At 42.0% G+C, this 18986-nt stretch overlaps 1 long non-coding RNA gene and 1 pseudogene across 1 annotated transcript in view; one reads left to right on the forward strand and one right to left on the reverse strand.

Moving 5' to 3' along the window:
• Window positions 1-18986, reverse strand: part of LOC127489323 (uncharacterized) — a 403737-nt gene that overhangs the window by 206214 nt on the left and 178537 nt on the right. The gene's annotated exons all lie outside the window — the stretch shown is intronic.
• On the forward strand, window positions 15414-17951 carry LOC138844778 (NIF3-like protein 1; annotated as a pseudogene).

The following is an 18986-nucleotide window of genomic DNA, read 5'->3' on the forward strand; positions in this document are numbered from 1 at the left end:
TTATCAATCATTGATTACAAGGGTATAATAAAACACCTAGGTGATAAATGCAGGTTTCAGGTGTGACTGATTATCTACACCATCTCTTGTGAGAAGTTTAGCAGTAGGCCCGCGCCGCGGCTCAATAGGCTAATCCTCTGCCTAGCGGCGCCGGCACACCGGGTTCTAGTCCCGGTCGGGGCGCCGGATTCTGTCCCGGTTGCCCCTCTTCCAGGCCAGCCCTCTGCTGTGGCCAGGGAGTGCAGTGGAGGATGGCCCAGGTGCTTGGGCCCTGCACCCCATGGGAGACCAGGAAAAGCACCTGGCTCCTGGCTCCTGCCATCGGATCAGCGCGGTGCGCCGGCCGCAGCGCGCCAGCCGCAGCGGCCATTGGAGGGTGAACCAACGGCAAAGGAAGACCTTTCTCTCTGTCTCTCTCTCTCACTGTCCACTCTGCCTGTCAAAAAAAAAAAAAAAAAAAAAAACGTTTAGCAGTGAGATGTGGTTCTTCCTGCCTCTTTCTGGAATCTCCTTAGCCTTTTGTCTGTGCCAGGATGTCTCCATCCATATGTTTAAGTGTAAACAAAAGGGGCAACTGCCTGTGGCTGCCCACATTTCCCCCTTTTTTATTTTTTGAGGCATTGTTCCTGTCTTAGGTTGCCCATGTCTATTCTTGTCCTTACCCGTCATTGGACACCCCAGACATCCTCTGAGGCTCCTGTCTTAGGTTGGTACAAGGAGACCAAGTCTTACCCATCATTGGAATTCAATGCCATCCTTTTTGGCTTGGGGGTGAAGCTGTGAATGCAACTTTAAAATCTCAGACCAAATGGCACCAAATGACACAGAGAGGCATCGGAATATACAGGGGAGGCACAGAAGAAAAAGCAGGAGCAGCAATAAAGGACCCAGCAACGTCAAAACCAGTGGGTCCATTGAGATCCACCAAAAGAAAAGGGATTAGTTAGAAACATATGCTGAAGTTCAACTTTTAGCTGCTGTACCAGATATTTTATGTAAGGAACATTATTTGAGATATTAAAGCAGCAACCTCCAGGAATCAAGTCACAGCTTATACGATCTTTCAGTAGTAAGTAGTCAATGGCAGCCCGGATGAGCAACACACCTGTCCGGACCTGATCAAGTTCTGTTAGGCAGAAAGTTAGGTATGAGCTTATGTGTGTGTGACAAAGGCCTCCGGAGAAGACTTCTATGTCCAGCATATGCATCTACATCTCAAAGTTATCCCGATAATGCTTCAGGGGCAGCCCAGTGTTCGCATCCTGCCCTGCCCCCTTCTACCTGATAACCTGCCAGGCAGAGATCCCTGCCCCTTCTGCCTGACAAATCTTCCACAATCTCCCAGGTGCAGCCCAGTATCTGCATTTCAAACACCCTGCTCTGGATCCCCATTCTCTAGGGGGTCCTGCTCACCCTTCCTCTAAACTCAGGATGGCACCAGCTAGACTTCCTCTTGTCTGATACCTTCAAGGGAAAACTCAGATAGGAGCTTCCTAGTATTTACAGCCATAAAATCCTTTGTTTCAGGAGGAGATGTGTGAAGACAAAGACCCATCTCCTTAAAAACCCTGGGCCTCAACCGGACTGTGCACTCAGCCTCTCTGCTGAGCCACCCGCCTGGTCTGGCCAGGTGTAATCTCTCCTCTCATCATGTAACCTCACTCCCTCCCCCCGCTCAGTCTCTCAGGCTCTGTCTGGAGGGGTGCCCATCCATCCTTAAGGATGTCCCTTCCCTAATAAACCTTGTTATTTTACCTCCCACTACTCTCTGTCTCACGCCTGAATTCTTTCTTGCGCAAAGACAAGAATCCTGCAATTTCTCCAGTAACAGTTCCTCAGCAATATTGGCTAAGGCAGCAGCAGTGGTGTTCACAGTTTTCGTAACAATACATGCTAGTTCTCTTAATCCGTGTTTGCATAAGCAAGCCCAGCAGCTCCTGCCATGGAGGCAGCAAGAAAAAAAGCTTCCCAATCCCCGGGAACATGGAAATTATCAGTACATCCTTCATAAATCATACACGTATATCTTCTTTTGTACAGATTCTTATCAGCAGGTTTGAGGAGGGGTGCAACCCATCCAAGGGAGCATTTACCCCTATCATGAGGAGCTAGAGAGCTAGATGCATAATAATCACCCAGAAAAACCCATCCTTTAGGAGCTTCGCTCCCATTGAATCAAGAAAGCTGAGTTTTGTTTAATTGCCAAGGCACATAGTATAACCTTTTGGTTGAATTGCTAATTTTTAGAGAAGTAGGGTTTATGCCGGTAATTTTTGTAAACTCCTTTTTAGTAGAAGGATCTCCCAGGATATTGTTAGTTAACAGGTCTGTAGGAGAATAGGCTGTATTTACACAAAAGGATGACGTATTAGCTGAGGCAGCTAAATGTAGCCAGAAATTGCTACTTTCGACAGAGAAGGAGGAATTGACCATAGAGTTACTTTAACAGTTTTAACCAATACATCAACGAGGCCTTTTTTCCAGAGTTGACAAAGGTATACCCCGGAGTCTGACAATGTGACCAGTTTTAATATGCTAAAATCAGTATTCTCCCCCCCCTTTTATTTATTTATTTATTTATTTTTTTGACAGGCAGAGTGGACAGAGAGAGAGACAGAGAGAAAGGTCTTCCTTTGCCGTTGGTTCACCCTCCAATGGCCGCCGCGGCCGGTGCGCGCTGATCCGATGGCAGGAGCCAGGAGCCAGGTGCTTTTCCTGGTCTCCCATGGGGTGCAGGGCCCAAGCACCTGGGCCATCCTCCACTGCACTCCCTGGCCACAGCAGAGGGCTGGCCTGGAAGAGGGGCAACCGGGACAGAATCCGGCGCCCCGACCGGGACTAGAACCCGGTGTGCCGGCGCCGCTAGGCGGAGGATTAGCCTAGTGAGCCGCGGCACCGGCCCTATTCTCCCTTTTTGATTGATCAGTCACATTAAGCCATTGATTTTCAAGTATATCCCTCCCAATACGGAACAAGGTTTGATTGTTCCTTACCCATTGTACAAACCCTGCTGTTTTAATTCCATTATCATAAGTACATGAACAATTTAGAACTACCAGCAAACCAACAGAGGTGGTAACGTAAGTTTGGCTTGATGTGAGCCGGCGAGCCAGGATCCCGATCACTAATGTTATCATGATGATCAAGGGGCTGCTTCGTGACATTGTTTGCTGCACCAGTCGCTCAGGTAACCACCGCACTTCATTGTCTTTCTTTGAGAATATAGAAACATGTCCATGTCCCCATATTAAAACAGGGTCAGGTCCATACCACTGAGCAGTTACAGGGTCTTTCCATTTCACATAGACTTGTTGTCTTTCGGTTTCAGGATGCCAGTGACGATCAGCTGCAAATTTCCCTTGATTATCCAGTATTAAAAAATTTAAGATGAAGAGAGCATGTGATAGCCATTTTTGCGGGGAATGTGCTATGGCCCCACATTCTCCCTTTTTTATTTTTTGTAAATGATTTTTTTTTTTTAATGTGGCATGTGCATGTTCCACAATACCTTGTCCCTGGGGATTATAAGGAAGCCTGGTGATACGAGAGATGTGGAAGTTAGTACAGAAGTGCTTAAAAGAGTTGGAAGTATACGCTGGGCCATTATCAGTCTTTATTTGTATAGGGATTCCTAAAACAGCAAAGGCCTGAAGCCAATGAGAGATGACATGTTTGGCAGCCTCACCCGATTGCGGGGTGGCAAAAACAAAACCTGAACATGTTATCTAAAGAGACATATATGTATTTTAGCTTACCAAATTTAGGGAAATGGGTAACATCCATCTGCCAAAGCTATACACCATAGTGAGGGACCCAGAGAAATATAACACAGGAAGGGCAGGATTTTACAATTTGCCTTGCCTGTTTCCGGGTGATTCCATATCTTAGTCCTAAGGTCTGGGCATTAAGGTGATGTAAATCAGGACCACGGGATGCTTTTTAGATTTTGTCAGTCTTTCTTTAAAGGATCTGGCTTCTGAGCCAGAGACTGGAGCAGCTAGAAAGAAACTGAAGTTTAGCATCATTTTACATCTTGGCACCACTTTTAATCTAAACAGCCCAATTGGTTATTATCTCTGTGAGATGAGGGATATATCTTTTGACATCTCCAGGGGCCCCTGTGGAGGTATCAAAAGTCCAGAGAATTTAAAACTTTGATTTTCAGAAAGTCTGTTGAAGGTGCCTAGAGAACTTAGAGTATCTGGTCAAAATAGAATTCCTTAACATTTAGGGCAATTTTAACACTTTTAGACCAGATCTGATCATAACAACATTTAACATAACTTTTTAAGACTTAATGTTTTATCAATCATAACTTAACAGACAGTAGAGTACACAGATTACTTTGGCAGAATATGGATTCTATATTTCTTGTTGTTGAATAGACCAGAAATAATAAAAAAAAAAAAAACTTGAACATAAGAGTTAGTACACAAAATCATCACATAACTCAGAACTATTTAACAGAGTTAAAAAGAGCTTACAGGACCTAACTTTAGAAATGGCAGAGTAACTGATTAAGCAGACACTGTTAAACAGAGACGTTATAGTTTTTGCAAAAACAGATTAAGATTTATGATTCAGACCATTTTCAGATATTTACTAACATTAGTACACTTTTTTTAAAAAAAAATAACCCTATTGTTGTAAATTTAGGTCAGTGTAATTTTGGCATTAACACTCAACTTATAGAAAACCCTGTAAACAATATTTTAAAATCATAAACTTTTTACAACTTTTTATGACTTGCTCACACCTTCTGAAACTTTACACCCGTAGTTACTTTTCCATAGTTTTGAATTGTCATGAATGGACAACCTCTGAGAATGCATGCTGACAAACTTAGTCTCTTATCAAAGATGTGAAAAGTACACATAATACGTTTTTCATGTTTTACTTAGCACCGATGCCTAGATGACTTAAGACACTGAGTTATTAATGAATACCACACCATTATCTGAATTAAAAGTCAAAATTACATTTCCATGCTTTTAAGAAACATAAGGACAACACCTCCTGAGCAGCAAACACAGTCACTAGTGCATGGTTACAGCTTTGAAAAGATCTTTATCCTTAAGAGAAACAAGTTTAAAGCATATCAAAGAAATGTAAAACTGAGCAAGTGAACCAAAGGGCAGGGCGTTTGCATTAACCCAATTTTCTGAACCAATCTGTATTGGCTTACTTTAGTTAACAACATAAAGGCTTGTATACACAGAATTTACTCTCATTTTTATAAGACTACTCTAGCTGAAAATCAAAAACATGAATACAACATAGATCTGACATCATTTACTACATTTTAATACACTTTGTTGAAGGGTTAAAAAGTTAAAAGCCGCTCCCCCCCCCACCTCCTCTGGTGAACTTTCCTGACCTCGTTAGACTTGCTCTACATAGCCATTCTCTATAAAGTTAATTAGTCAGTAAATTACCCCAATGTGAGCGTAACCTTAGTTTCACCTAAGTAAGTTAGAAGAAGTCACCGTATATCTCCTTGCCTCCTGGAACCCTGACCCCACCATGTGTCCCTTATCGCCACTCGGCTGCATTCCTAGGTATCATCAAGGCAGTTCCTGCAACCTTGTTGTGTTTGTTGTGTGGCCCTCCCTTTTGGCAATAGGAGGCTTTTTGATACTCCCTGTATAGGCCATATGGTTCTCTGAGGTCTAATCAGGCCCTTACTCGATATCCTGTACTCCCTGTATTCATAAATCGACTGGTTGTAAAATCACTTAACTTGTATCAATTGTTTACTCTATACCTCTGTCTGATCCATGCAATGATTGATTTTCTTTGTTTAAACGTGTATAAAAACCCCAACCCAAGACTATTTGGGGCCACTCGCCTGTACTGGGATGGGGGCCCCGACATGTCGGATCATCAATAAACCTTACCCTTTGTTAATTGCATGAGAGAAAGTCTCTTGGAGCGTTTTTGGGGTGGCAAGAGCAATCCAACTCTAACATTGTATAATTTGAATTGACTCAAACAGTTGTACTTTAACAAATTTTTGAGTCTCATCCTTTGAGAGTTCCAGGGATCCAACTGGAAGCCCCAAAGTTGAAAGACTCGGTTTAGAATTTAAAATGTCAGAGAGTCAAACTTCTTTAGTTAAAAATTAGTATGTTTAACCAAGACTGTGGGCTAGATCTGATCAGTTAGGTAATCACTCAAACATTAAAACAGGAAAATAACCTAAACAGCTTCTCATTGCAGTTTTTCCAATCAATACTCATACTGGCAATAGAAAAACATGAAACCTTCAAGACACATGAAAACTCTCATTAGATAAGTTAGCTACAGTAGCACAGAAAAGAGTTGATCATCAGCATATGAGCCCATTGTTTAAGTTTCCATTAACTGTAAAGAGAAAAACCCATCAGGTTTGAAAGGGTTAATGGATTAAGGTTCTTGTTCCCTTAGGTAAGGCCAGCACTAGCCAAAGGCACTTCCTCTGCCCCCCTCCTAGTGAGGAAATGGGGAGAAAAAAAGCAGCCCTGGGCAGCACTCTCCCAGGAAATATCTGGCTAGGCCTGCATGGGTGCGGCAGGCCACATTGGCTGGAATGGAGCGCAGAGAAAGGCTATGGTTCCTCTTTTACAGGGAAGACTGCACACGCCAGGGCCTAGCAGGACTGGCCGTGGGGTTGGGTAGGTGCGCCGTTTCACCAAGAGTGCTGGGAACCTCCTATAGCGCCTAGTCTAATTAAAACAGCCACCAAGTTGAGATCTTCAACCAGAGCCAGATCCAATCAGAGCTACTGCAACCACTCAATTAAAACAGATAGTTAATAGTGTACAAAAGCATACCACAACTCTCTCCATTCATCTTCTCTTCCAGTTATGATCATAAGGACATCTATATATTTCCAAGATCCAATAAAATTAATTTTTCTCCAGTAAAGTGATTACTTAATTATTCTTCAGCTTATTTTCAGTCTTCTCTTATTTTTAATTCAACTTTCTGCCAACTTTTTGAAGTATGCTTCTTATGTTGGTTGCTAAATAATCTCATGGACCTGGCACTGTGGCATAGTGGGTAAAGCCACTGCCTGCAGTGCTGGGATCCCCTATATATGCTGGTTCAAGTCCTGCCTGTTTCACTTCCCACTCAGCTTTCTGCTATGGCCTGGGAAGGCAGTGGAAGATGGCCCTAGTCCTTGAGACCCTGCAATCACATGGGAGGCCCAGGAGAAGCTCTGGATCCTGGCTTCAGATTGTCTCAGCTCTGGCTGTTTGTAGCCATTTGGGCAGTGAACAAGTGGATAGACGATCTCTCTCTCTCGCTCTCTCTCTCTCTCTCCCTCCCTCTCCCTCTCCCTCTCCCTCTCCCTCTCTTTCTGCCTCTCTGTAAATCTGCCTTTCAAATAAAAAAAAATTTTTAAATCCTTCCCTATTCTCATTAGAGAACAGACATGAACTAAATTAAAAAAAAATGGGGCTGGTACTGTGGCACAACTGGTAAGACTATTGCTGGCAGAGCTGGCATCCATATGGGCACCGGTTCAAGTCCCAGCTGCTCCACTTCCAATTCAGCTCTCTCTATGGCCTAGGAAAGCAGTAGAAGATGGCCCAAGTCCTTGAGCTCCTGCACCTGCTTGGGAAACCTGGAAGAAGCTCCTGGCTCCTGGCTTCAAATCAGTGCAGCTCCAGCTGTTGCAGCCAAATGGGGAGTGAACCAGCAGGTAGAAGATCCCTCTCTCTCTGCTGCTGCTCCTTCTTTCTCTCTGTAACTCTGACTTTCAAATAAATAATCTTTAAAAAATTTTTAAAATAAAAACTTAATAGTCTCATGCCTTTCTAACGTTCTGTGCATTTTCCTTCTCTTTTTTTTAAATTAACATGATATCCTCCAGAAGCTAGTGTTCTGTTTTGCTTTAAAGATTTATTTATTTAATAGGCAGTATTACAGAGAGAGGGAAAAAGACAAGGAGAGAGAGAGAGAGGGAAAAATAGAGAGAGACAGAGGGAGAGAGAGAGAGAGAGAGAGAATATTCCATCCATTGTTTCACTCACCAATGGCTGCTATGTCCAGGGCTGGGTCAAGCTGAAGCCAGAAGTCAGGATCTTCATCCAATTCTCCACATGAGTACACACTCTCAAGTACTTAGGGCATCTTTTGTTGCTTTTCCAGGCATATTAATAAGGAGTTACCAGAAGTAAAGCAAGCCAGGACTAGAATCAGTGCCCAAATAGGATGCCAGCACTCCAGGCAGCAGTTTAACCTGCTAAGCCACACGCTGGCTCTCCATTTTCCTTCTCTCTTTCCTAAAGATGAGAAAATATGTATTGATCTATTTTTAGTCTTAGTCTATTTTGTGTTGTTACAAAACCAGTGTACAATGTGTATTTATAAAGAAAAAGTGTATCTTACAGTCCATATGAGAAGTCCATGATCAAGAGGCCCCATCAGGAGAGGGCCATATTCCTGTAACTTAACATGGCAGAAGTCATTACATGGTGAGAGAGAGTGTAAGAGATAAAACTTATCACCTCAAGGTCCTTTCAAAATTGCTGTCAATCTATTCCTGAGGGTTGAAACTATTGTCTTGGGGACTTTTTTTTTTTTTAAGATTTTGTTTATTTGAGAGGTAGAGCTACAGACAGAGGGAGAGACAGAGAGAAGGGTCTTCCATTTGATGGTTCACTCCTCAAATGGTGACAATGGCTGGAGCTTGCCCAATCTGAACCTAGGAGCTAGGAGTTTCCTCCAGGTCTCTCACATTAATGTAGGGGTCAAAGCACTTGGGTCATTCTCCACTGCTTTCACAAGTGGCAGAGAGCTGGATTGGAAGAGGATCAGCCAGGATGTGAACTGGTAACCATATGGGATGCTGGCACCACAGGCAGAGGCTCAGCCCACAGTGCCACGGCACCAGTCCCAGATATTAGGTTTTCAATGCATCATCTGGGATGATACATGTTAAAGTCAGACCTTTTTTAAAATTATATTACATTTTTATTACTATTCCAATTTATTTGGCCTACAAGTAGAACTTTTTATTGTAGTTATTCTATTTTACAGCTATTGAAATTAAATGTCAGTTTTTATTTTTTTTAATTTAAGGTAAACAGATTTCATGTATTTCATATATACAGATTTAGGAACATAGTGATACTTCCCACCCTATCCTCTCTCCCACCCACACATCCCCTCTCATCCTTTCTCTCTAATTCCCTGTCTGATTTTTTCCTTAAAGATCCATTCATTTTTTTTTGAAAAGCAAAGTTACAAAGACAAAGGAAGGAAGAGACAGAGAGAGATCTTTCATCCACTGGTTTACTCCCCACATGGCTGCGATGGATGGAGATGGGCTGGTCCAAAGCCAGGAGCCAGGAGCTTCTTCCAAGTTTCCCATGTGGTTGCAGGGGCCCAAGCCCCTGAGTGATCTGATATTTTCCAGACACATTAGCAGGGAGCTGGATTGGAAGTGGAGCCTCTGGGACTGAAATTGGGCACAGTTCTCCATACTACACCACAGTGCCAGTCCTACTTCTCTTACTTTCTACACTGATCTACTTTCAGTGGACTCCAGCCCTACTTCTCTTACTTTCTACACTGATCTACTTTCAGTGGACTCCAGCCCTACTTCTCTTACTTTCTACACTGATCTACTTTCAGTGGACTTTTTACTCTTAAGATTCACCCTATACTAAGTAAAGAGTACAGCACTGTTGTTCAGCAGTAGAGACAAGGGCTGTAAACAATCATAAACTCTCAAAATGTCAATTTCACTCCTATACATTCCATTTTTTGCTGCTCTATTAGTTACCACAGATCAAGGAGAACATAAGGTGTTTGTCTTTTTGGGATTGGCTTATTTCACTAAATTTAATGGTTTTCAATTGGATTCATTTTGTTGCAAAACAAAGGATTTTGTTATATTTTATAGCTGAGTAGTTATTTATTATATATATATATATATATATATATATATATATACAATGTTTTTATCCAGTCATCAGTTGATAAAAGTCTAGGTGGAATCCATATCTTAGCTATTGTTAACTGAGCTACAATGAACATGAGGATACAGATAGCTCTTTCATATGCCTATTTCTTTTTTTTAATATTTAATTAATTTATTTGAAATACAGAGTTACAGAGAGAGGTAGAGATAGAGAGAGAGGTCTTCCATCTGCTGGTTCACTCCCCAGATGACCGCAATGGCCAGAGCTGCACTGATCTGAAGCCAGGAGCCAGGTGCTTCTGCCACATCTCCCATGTGGTGCAGGGGCCCAAGGACTTGGGCCATCTTCCACTGCTATCCCAGGCCATAGCAGAGAGCTGGATTGGAAGAGGAGCAGGCAAGACTAGAACTGGTGCTCATATGGGATGCCGGCACTTCAGGCCAGGGCATTAACCTACTGCACCACAGTGCTGGCCCCTCATGTGCCTATTTCATTTCACTTAGATTAATTCCCAGGATTGAGATTGCTGAGTCATATACTATATCTACTTTCAAGTTTCTGAGGTGTCTCCATACGTCTTCCACAACAGCTGTGCTAGTTTATTTTCCCACCAATAGTGGATTAAGATGCCTTTTCCCCACATCCTGGCCAGCATGTGTTGATTGTTGATTTCTGTTTGAGAGCCACTCTGACAGGGGTGAGGTCAAACCTCATTGTGATTGTGATTTGTACTTCCCTGGTGACTAGTGATATTGAGCATTTTTCACTTGCCTGTGGTTTTTAAAATTTTCTCTTTTGATAAGAGCCTGTAGAGCAGCTCACATTGGTTGCCCAGAGAACCAGCTATATCCTGTGCCTTCTTATGCAGTCACAGGGTTTCCACAGTCTCAGCACACAGGGCTCCCATTGTCAATGGGTGCAGAGGATTTGATCCACCTTGCTAGACTGTCTCATTCACAGAGAGGCAGAGACATTCCAAGAGCCTTGACAGTTTGAGCATTGGAGCCTGTGACATGTTGAGAGATTGGGGGGACCTCAGTAATATGTGAGTGCACAGACTCTAGTCAATTTGCCAGCCAGACTCAAAGTCAGTGGGAAACATGGAGTTTTCCTTCTGTTAGAATCTAGATCACACACATGCACAATAGCCACCAACCAAATGCTTCCTTCTCCCCATCAGTTGCAAGTTGCATGCATTCAAGCTGCTGCCACTGGTACTGGTAGTAGATGGCATCTTGTCTCAGCCAGGTACTGGGCACGTGCACAAGAGCTTCTGCATCTTCTGTTTCTGTCCAAAATGGTGCCCACCTTCTCTCAACTGGTTATTGGGCATCATTGCTTAGTGAATGTAGTGAGAGAAACATGCCCCCCTAGTTTTTTACTGGGTCAGTGGGTACACTTTCCCCTCAGAGCTCCAGGCCAGACTCATGTCAACATCTCCCTCTGTCTACATCACCAGTGGCATGGGTTGCTGCAGTCTGATCTCACCTCACTCTCCAAAGCTGGTGCTTTCTCCTCCTCTTGGCTGCTGGCATCATGTTGTGTCTGTGTTCATGTTGCATGTCTGCATCATCCACACTGATCCATGGCATTTCTCTCCTGTAGAATTTCCACCGCAGTTTTCTCTAACTCTTCCCCAATAATGTACTTCCAACATTTTTTGAAACTAGTTACCACTAGTGTATGCCCTTCCCTATTCCACCTTCTTTGAATCCTCCAACATGCATGCTTTTTATGAAATTTTAGCTATATAAAATCTGGAGATACTCTATTGAAAAATGCTAACATGGCATCCCCAGGGTATCCCTGTATTAAGAGGAACATAGTTAATATCATTGAATTATTTTCCATTGTTTAGTTGTTAGTGACACATGATCTTTCTTTGCAATTCTGTAATTAATTTGGGTAATAATTCTTAAAATTATATTATCTTTACTTGTTGCTGTTGATTTCTCAACAATGTTGCAGTGGATTCATTTCTGAGAGGAGCAGCATGGTGGGGGCAAGAGGTGCAGAGTCACCACATAGACCCCAGGAGTCAGGTGAAAGCAGGTTTGAGGCGAGCAGCCCGCAAACTCATTTATTACAGTTGGAATAACATCTTATATAGCCAAGACCAGCCAATCTGGTCAAGGGGTAACTTATGCCCCAACCAATCACAGCCTGTTGCCAGGCAGGCTCCATTGCCAAGTGGGTTTCAAAGCCATTCCTGAGTAACTGACACTCGCTTGCCAGTGGCCACCTTGGCATGGCCTTCTCATTCCACCACATTTACTAACTTACATTTTTTACAAAATCAGTAGCAAATGAATGTCTTCATGAAACTAAGTTATGTTTAATCTTTGCTAATTAATAAATTGTGTATGCCCTTTCAAGAATTCTTTCCAGCCTGTAATCATGGGTAAAACACTATTCTTGCATAGGGAGGTTTATTGTTTTTGTTCTTCCAGCTTATATATCTGTTATTCTGTATACATTTCTATCATAATCTAGTTTTGCACAGTGAAATGTAGGTACAATCCTGACCAGTTCTCTCACTACTGTCGCTCCCCCTCTTCGCGGAGGAACGACACTAGACCCTGCGCTGTTCTTTTGTCTGCTCAGCCCTTCCCGGGTTTGCTGCTGGTTCTTCCCGGGTGGGCTGCCGTCCTTCCACCTCCGTGGAAGGGCGGCTCCCCCTGCCACTTTCCCCACTTCCGCAGGGGAGCGGCACACCACCGGCCGGCTCTCTCGGGGGCTGCTCAGATGTTTCTCAGGTGTTCCTGGTGCATGTTGTCTCTCTCCTCCTTTATAGACCTCTTCCACAAATCCCAACTCTGCTACCCACATGCCGAGTACGCTGCTCTCCTCCAATCAGGAGCAGCTCTTGCAGCTTGTCAAATTGGTGAGAGGCAGCTGTGTAGAAGCTGTTTACTCCTCTCCCAGCGCCATATTGTGGGAGAGCAGATGCATAGAATAAGTCTTAATTCCAGTAACTTAGTCTAGTCTGAGTTGCTCCCCACAACTACCACCTTCTTTCACTTTCTCTTCCAGATATAGTTCTATTGACTTCTACATGTCTACATGTTTCTAAGACCAGAGAAATTAATATATCTCAGTAACTTGCTACTTCATCATTTCTCAGCTCATTTTACATTGTGTTTTAGGACCTTTATGAAAATTTGTTACTTAAAATGGAACGGCAAACACAACATTCATCATTAGAGAATGCACATGAACAAGATAAAGTTGGCACGGTTATAAGAAAATAGAGCCATGTAAGCTGAGAGCAAATTAATATCTTGTCTTTCTCCCACCCATGTACTAACCAGGCCTGACCCAACTTAGTTTCCAAGATCAGATGAGATGGGGGGTGGGAGGTTCAGGGTTGTATGGCTTTAGATAGTCTCTTGTCTTTCTGATGCTATAGCAAAAAGATATATTTGTTACATTTCCATTTAAAAATTAATTTAAAAATTAAGAGGAAATTTGCTAAATACCTATGAGATGTATTCTGAAACAGAACCTTTACGAGTCATAAAAATGATGTTGTGCATAGTGTTTTAGTTCAAGGCTGGAAATAAACACTCAATATGCTGCAGAGCCAAGAATTACCTACCTAGTGTTAAAATATAAACAGGGGCCAGCACCATGTCTTAGTTGGTTAATCCTCCACCTGCGGTGCCAGTATCCCATATGGGCACTGGAACCCATATGGGTTCTAGTCCTGGTTTCTCTTCTTCCAGTCCGGCTTTCTGCTGTGGCCCAGGAAGGCAGTGGAGGATGGCCCAAGTGCTTGGGCCCCTGCACCTGCATGGGAGACCAGGAGGAAGCACGTGGCTCCTGGCTTCAGATCAGCACAGTGCCATCTGTAGCTGCCATTTGGGGGCTGAAACAACAGAAGGAAGACCTCTCTCTCTTTCTCTCACTGTCTAACTCTAACTCTACCTGTCAAATTTAAAAAAAAGCATAAACAGGTTATTTAGCTTATTTTGGAATTGCTAAAACAGTATGATCTTTGATAGCCTTTTGGAGCCTGTACTTATATATAGATAAGACCAGGAGTATGTGGAGGACAAAATCTATTGTGTGGCCTTAAATAATTGTTCATGCATTTTTCTCAGTCTATTAATGTAGGTTGCACAGACACTTTTTAATGTTATATTTTCAGGCAAATCATTCTACTATACATTTGAATTTTAACCTACTGAAATTAGTCTTAATTGAAACCCTGAAACACTTACCAGTAACATAAATTATAGTCAGAGCCAAAGGCTATTCTCTACTCATTGCATTAATTGAATCTTTTGTCATGTCTAAAAAGTATTTATCTTCAAGAGAAAGGGAGCTAGGAAGAATGAGACATATAGGTAGAGAGAACACTTTTTTGCATTAATTCATTCCTCAACACCCACAGCAGCCAGACCTGGGCCAAGACTGAATACAAGAGCCAGAAATGTAGTCCCAGTCTCTCAGAGGTAATGATAGAAGCCTAATTAATTGATTCTGGAAGTCACATCCAGGCACTCTAAAGTAGAACTAGGGTATCTTAATAGGCATCATAGGCCGGTGCTGTGGCTCACTAGGCTAATCCTCAGCCTGCGGTACCAGTACTGTGGGTTCTAGTCCTGGTTGGTGTGCTGGTTCTGTCCCGGTTGCTCTTCTTCCAGTCCAGCTCTCTGCTGTGGCCCAGTAAGGCAGTGGAGGATGCCCAAGTGCTTGGGCCCCTGCACCTGCATGGGAGACCAGGAGGAAGCACCTGGCTCCTGGCTTCAGATTGGTGCAGCACAATGGCAGTAGTGGCCATTTGGGGGTGAACCAATGGGAGGAAGACCTTTCTCTCTGTCTCTCTCACACTAACTGTCTGTCAAAAAAAAATAGGCATCATAACCACTACACTAAATGCATAACGCCCATTTAAATGTTTTTCTTTGGCATATTTAAAAGTACTATATATGATTTTCCCCTGGTAATTCCTCTCTGTTTCTATCAGAACTCCACTGATGGTTTCTTGTATTTTCCTCCTGAAACCATCTGCATTCTCCTTAACATTACCCATCTAGGTATTCCCCCATTGATCCCAATCTCTGATTCTGCTTGACTGATTTTGCCATCTGTAATCAGACATTCTCTTTCCAGTCTGAACATCTTCCATGACCTTTAGACTATAGTTCCTTCTCCATCTTGAATGCTTCTTTGTAGCTGTTCAAATAATACCTCACACTTGATGAATCTCAAATGAAACCTGCAGCTTTCATTCCTTTTTATTTGTATATGGTATTAGTACAAGCCAGCCATGACTTAAATCAACATAATGGGATTTTTGTTGGACTCCTCATTTTCTATCAGGTCTAATTTCAGATCTTTCTTTGTCTTTAAATTTGTAATCTCATTTTTCATTGCTTGATTTTATTTTTACACTAGGTGGACAGAAAGCAATCCTCCTTAATAAAGTTGACAATTAGCTTCACTTAGAACATTTTAGCAATGCACGTTAAAAAAATTCATCTTACAAATTGTTCTGCAATCCAAATATACAACAACTTGAAAAGCGATGTTTAGAAAACAAAATCCAATGTAAAAAGACAGATTAAAGGCTATGGAGATGTACCTGGACTCAAATTGAGTTTTGCCCAAAAATTGCTGTATGTTGTCATCTTGCTTACGCCTGGTCCCCATGACAGTCTGGTTTGTCCTTTCTCTGAACTTCAATTCTTCCCGTTCCTTCATGGATCTGAAGACTCTCGTTTCCTCCTTGAAGGACTTTGCATCACTGTCTTCTGCTGAGAGTTGGGACAATGTTGGATTGCTGGTGGAACAAGCCCACCACAAACTATAAATACACTCTTCCTGACCAATGACTTGACTGAGCAGGTGATGGGGGAGGCTCTGCATAAGAAGGCAGATCTCATCTTTTCCTACCTTCCACCTATTTTCCTACACATAAAGTGTATTACCTGGACATCCTGAAAGGGGCGCCTGGTGTTCCGGGCTTTGGAGAACAGAGTTGGCATCTACTCTCTTCACACAGCCTATGATGCTGCACCCCAGGGATTGAAAAAGTGGTTTTCCAAAGGACTTGGAGCCTGCACATCCAGGCATATATATCCTTCCAAAGCTCATGGCTTTCCTATAGAGGGAACCACTGAGTACAATTCAACATTAACCATACCCAAGATATGGACAAAGTTGTGTCTGCAGTGAGAGAAGTTGAAGGTGTTCCTGTCACTTCTTTTTCTGCTAGGATTGGTGAGGAGACAAATAAGGATCCGCCTGAATTGTACTGAGAAGCCTTTGATGCAGGTGGTGGCTCAGCTCTCTCAAAACAGATAACTTTACCAGAGATCTGAAATTCTGTCACTGCAGAGAAGCCTTTGCTCTACATACTGGAATGGGTCGATCATGCACCCTGGATGAATCTGTTGCCTTGGCAACCATGATTGAGCGAATCAAAAGACACCTCAAACTAACTCATATTCAATTAGCTCTTGGGGTAGGAGGGACCTTAGCGTCATGAGTCAAAGCTGTGGCCCTGTGTGCTGGTTCTGGGAGCAGCGTCCTGCAGGGTGTGGAAGCAGACCTGTACCTCAGGGGTGGGATGTCCCATCATGATGGTCTGGATGCTACTTCCCAAGGAATAAATGCCATCCTCTGTGAACACAGTAACACTGAATGAGGCTTTCTTTCTGACCTTTGTGATATTCTGGGTACCCGCTTGGAGAATTAGATTAATATTATCTTGTCAGAGACAGACAGGGCTCTTCTTTGTGTGGTATAAGGCATACAGAAACATCAAGATGATACAACCTACAGATTGCATCTCCACTCATGTGGATATGCAACATGAGTCAGTGGAGCTGATATATCTTTCTGGAAGAGTATCTTAAGATGGATGAGGATGCTTCAAAAAGTTCATGGAAATGTTTATTTTGAGAAAACTACATAGATTAAAAAAATTTCACAAAATACACAACTTTTAGCTCCATTTTCTGCAAACCTTTCTTAACTGCCCTTATATTATCTTTTCTAGTTTATCTGGTTCAACAAATGTTATAGTTCATAAGGAAATAACTGAACTACCATAATGAAGAGCAAATACTAAGAAAGATCAACTAAAGATTCTTGGGAAGTAACCAAGTAATTCTCTCTTTAGTTTAGTTATAGTTGGGATATGTTAACCTAGATATCTCTGCCATTGGTTAGTTTTAAAATGTCCTTTAAAAACTTGGAATTGAACACCTATTTTGGGGCAGTAGCCAGTTTGGGATGATATGGTCTGTCCCTGTGTCCATGTTCTGTAGGTCCACCTAAATTCCAGTGTTTCACCTCAGTTTCAGAATCAGCATGAGATGTATTAGGAGGAAGTTGTTTTTAATATGATTGCTATTCAGATTACTATGTCTTTATTGCTTTTTATTTTATAAAAATAAACCAAATTATAACATTAGTCCAAGCCCTAATCCTTACCCTGGCCCTAGCCCTAGCCTTAGTCCTTGCCCTAACCCTAAACCTAATCCTACATCTAAACCCATTCTGAAGCCTAATACTAGGTCTATCGCTAGACAAAGCATTAACCCTAAATTTGGCCCTCATCTTAACCATAACCTTACCTTAACTCTATACTTAGCCAAAATCCTAATTGTATCCCAACATGGTGCTTTACCCCAATCTAAACTCTAACACTAGCACTAATCCTTTCCCTAACTTTAGCCTTAATAACACAAGCATTAGCCTTAATCCTAATCTGAGCCCCAACTCTAACCCTAACAGTAATACCAAAATTTAAACCTAACTCTGCCTTAACCCTAACACTAACCCTGGCCTAAAACCTATCCATAGTCCTAACTTTAACTATCACACTAGCTCTAACCATAGTCCTAACTCTGGCTCTAACTCTAAAATTTACCATAGAACTAAATCTAACCTTAATCTTAAACTAATTTTAAATCTCACCCCAACGCTAATCCTATATTTCTGCTTAGGCCTAACCCTAAAACAAACTAGCATTCAGTGTGAACTTGACCATAGACCTGATGCTAACTTCAATGCTATATCTAACACCAGCCTTAAACTAACCATCATGCTAACACAAAGACTAAGCCTCATCCTAGTGATGATGACCCTAACTTCAACTATAACTGTATATTATATATAACCACAGCTCTCTCTATATATTATAGATATATAACCATATTTATAACAATAAATATTTATAACCATATATAAAAAATATATTATATATTATATTATATATATAAAATGTATATAAAACCACAGCTCTAACTTTATCCCTAGCCCTACTCCTAAATTTATTCCTAATCCTAGCTCTATCTCTAGGCCTAACAATAGCCTTAACCCTATCTATAACTCTAATCACAAATCGAATCCTAAATATAACCCTAGTCCTGGACCTAATCCTTATTCTCACCCAAAAGCTAAACATAACTCTTTGTGTAGCCCTAACCCTAAGCCTAGCCCTAACCATAACCCTAACCATGGCTTTTAATCTAACCCTAGACCTAAGCCTAAACTTAACAGAACCCTAATCCTACAACTAGCCCCAACTCTTGCCATAAGCCTAATACTAACACCACCAACACTAAACATAAACCTAGCTCTAAATCTTACCCTAACCCCAACCCTAACAATAGCCTTAATAATAGCACTCAATCTAAACCTTAACACCAATCCTAGCTCTCATCCTAGTCCTAATACTAACCCTAACACTCACTCATCCTATACCTAGCCCTACACTTAACTTCTAACCCTAAATGGCAGAATTTGCATTCACATGAGCTGTCAGGGTTTATATACACTTGAGTAACTGAAATGGTCAGAGAAACAGAAAGTGAGCCCAAGCCCATTTGTGTTTGAATGGTGCCATCATTAGTCACCAATTCTGAAAACACCACATTTTCAAGCAAATTGTTGTTAAACTTCTAGGTGTCACTGTGGTGATACATATGGGAAGGCTTGTGGCTTAGGATGAGAAAAAACTGCAACTTGGCAAAAAAATTTCAGAAAGCCTCACTCAGTTATTGAAGTCTAATAGAGGCTTTATGAGTAACTGCCACGGATTGGTCCTCCAGTCCT

Source organism: Oryctolagus cuniculus, chromosome 12, assembly GCF_964237555.1.
Source record: "Oryctolagus cuniculus chromosome 12, mOryCun1.1, whole genome shotgun sequence".
In the NCBI taxonomy this organism is placed as follows: Eukaryota; Metazoa; Chordata; class Mammalia; order Lagomorpha; family Leporidae; genus Oryctolagus; species Oryctolagus cuniculus.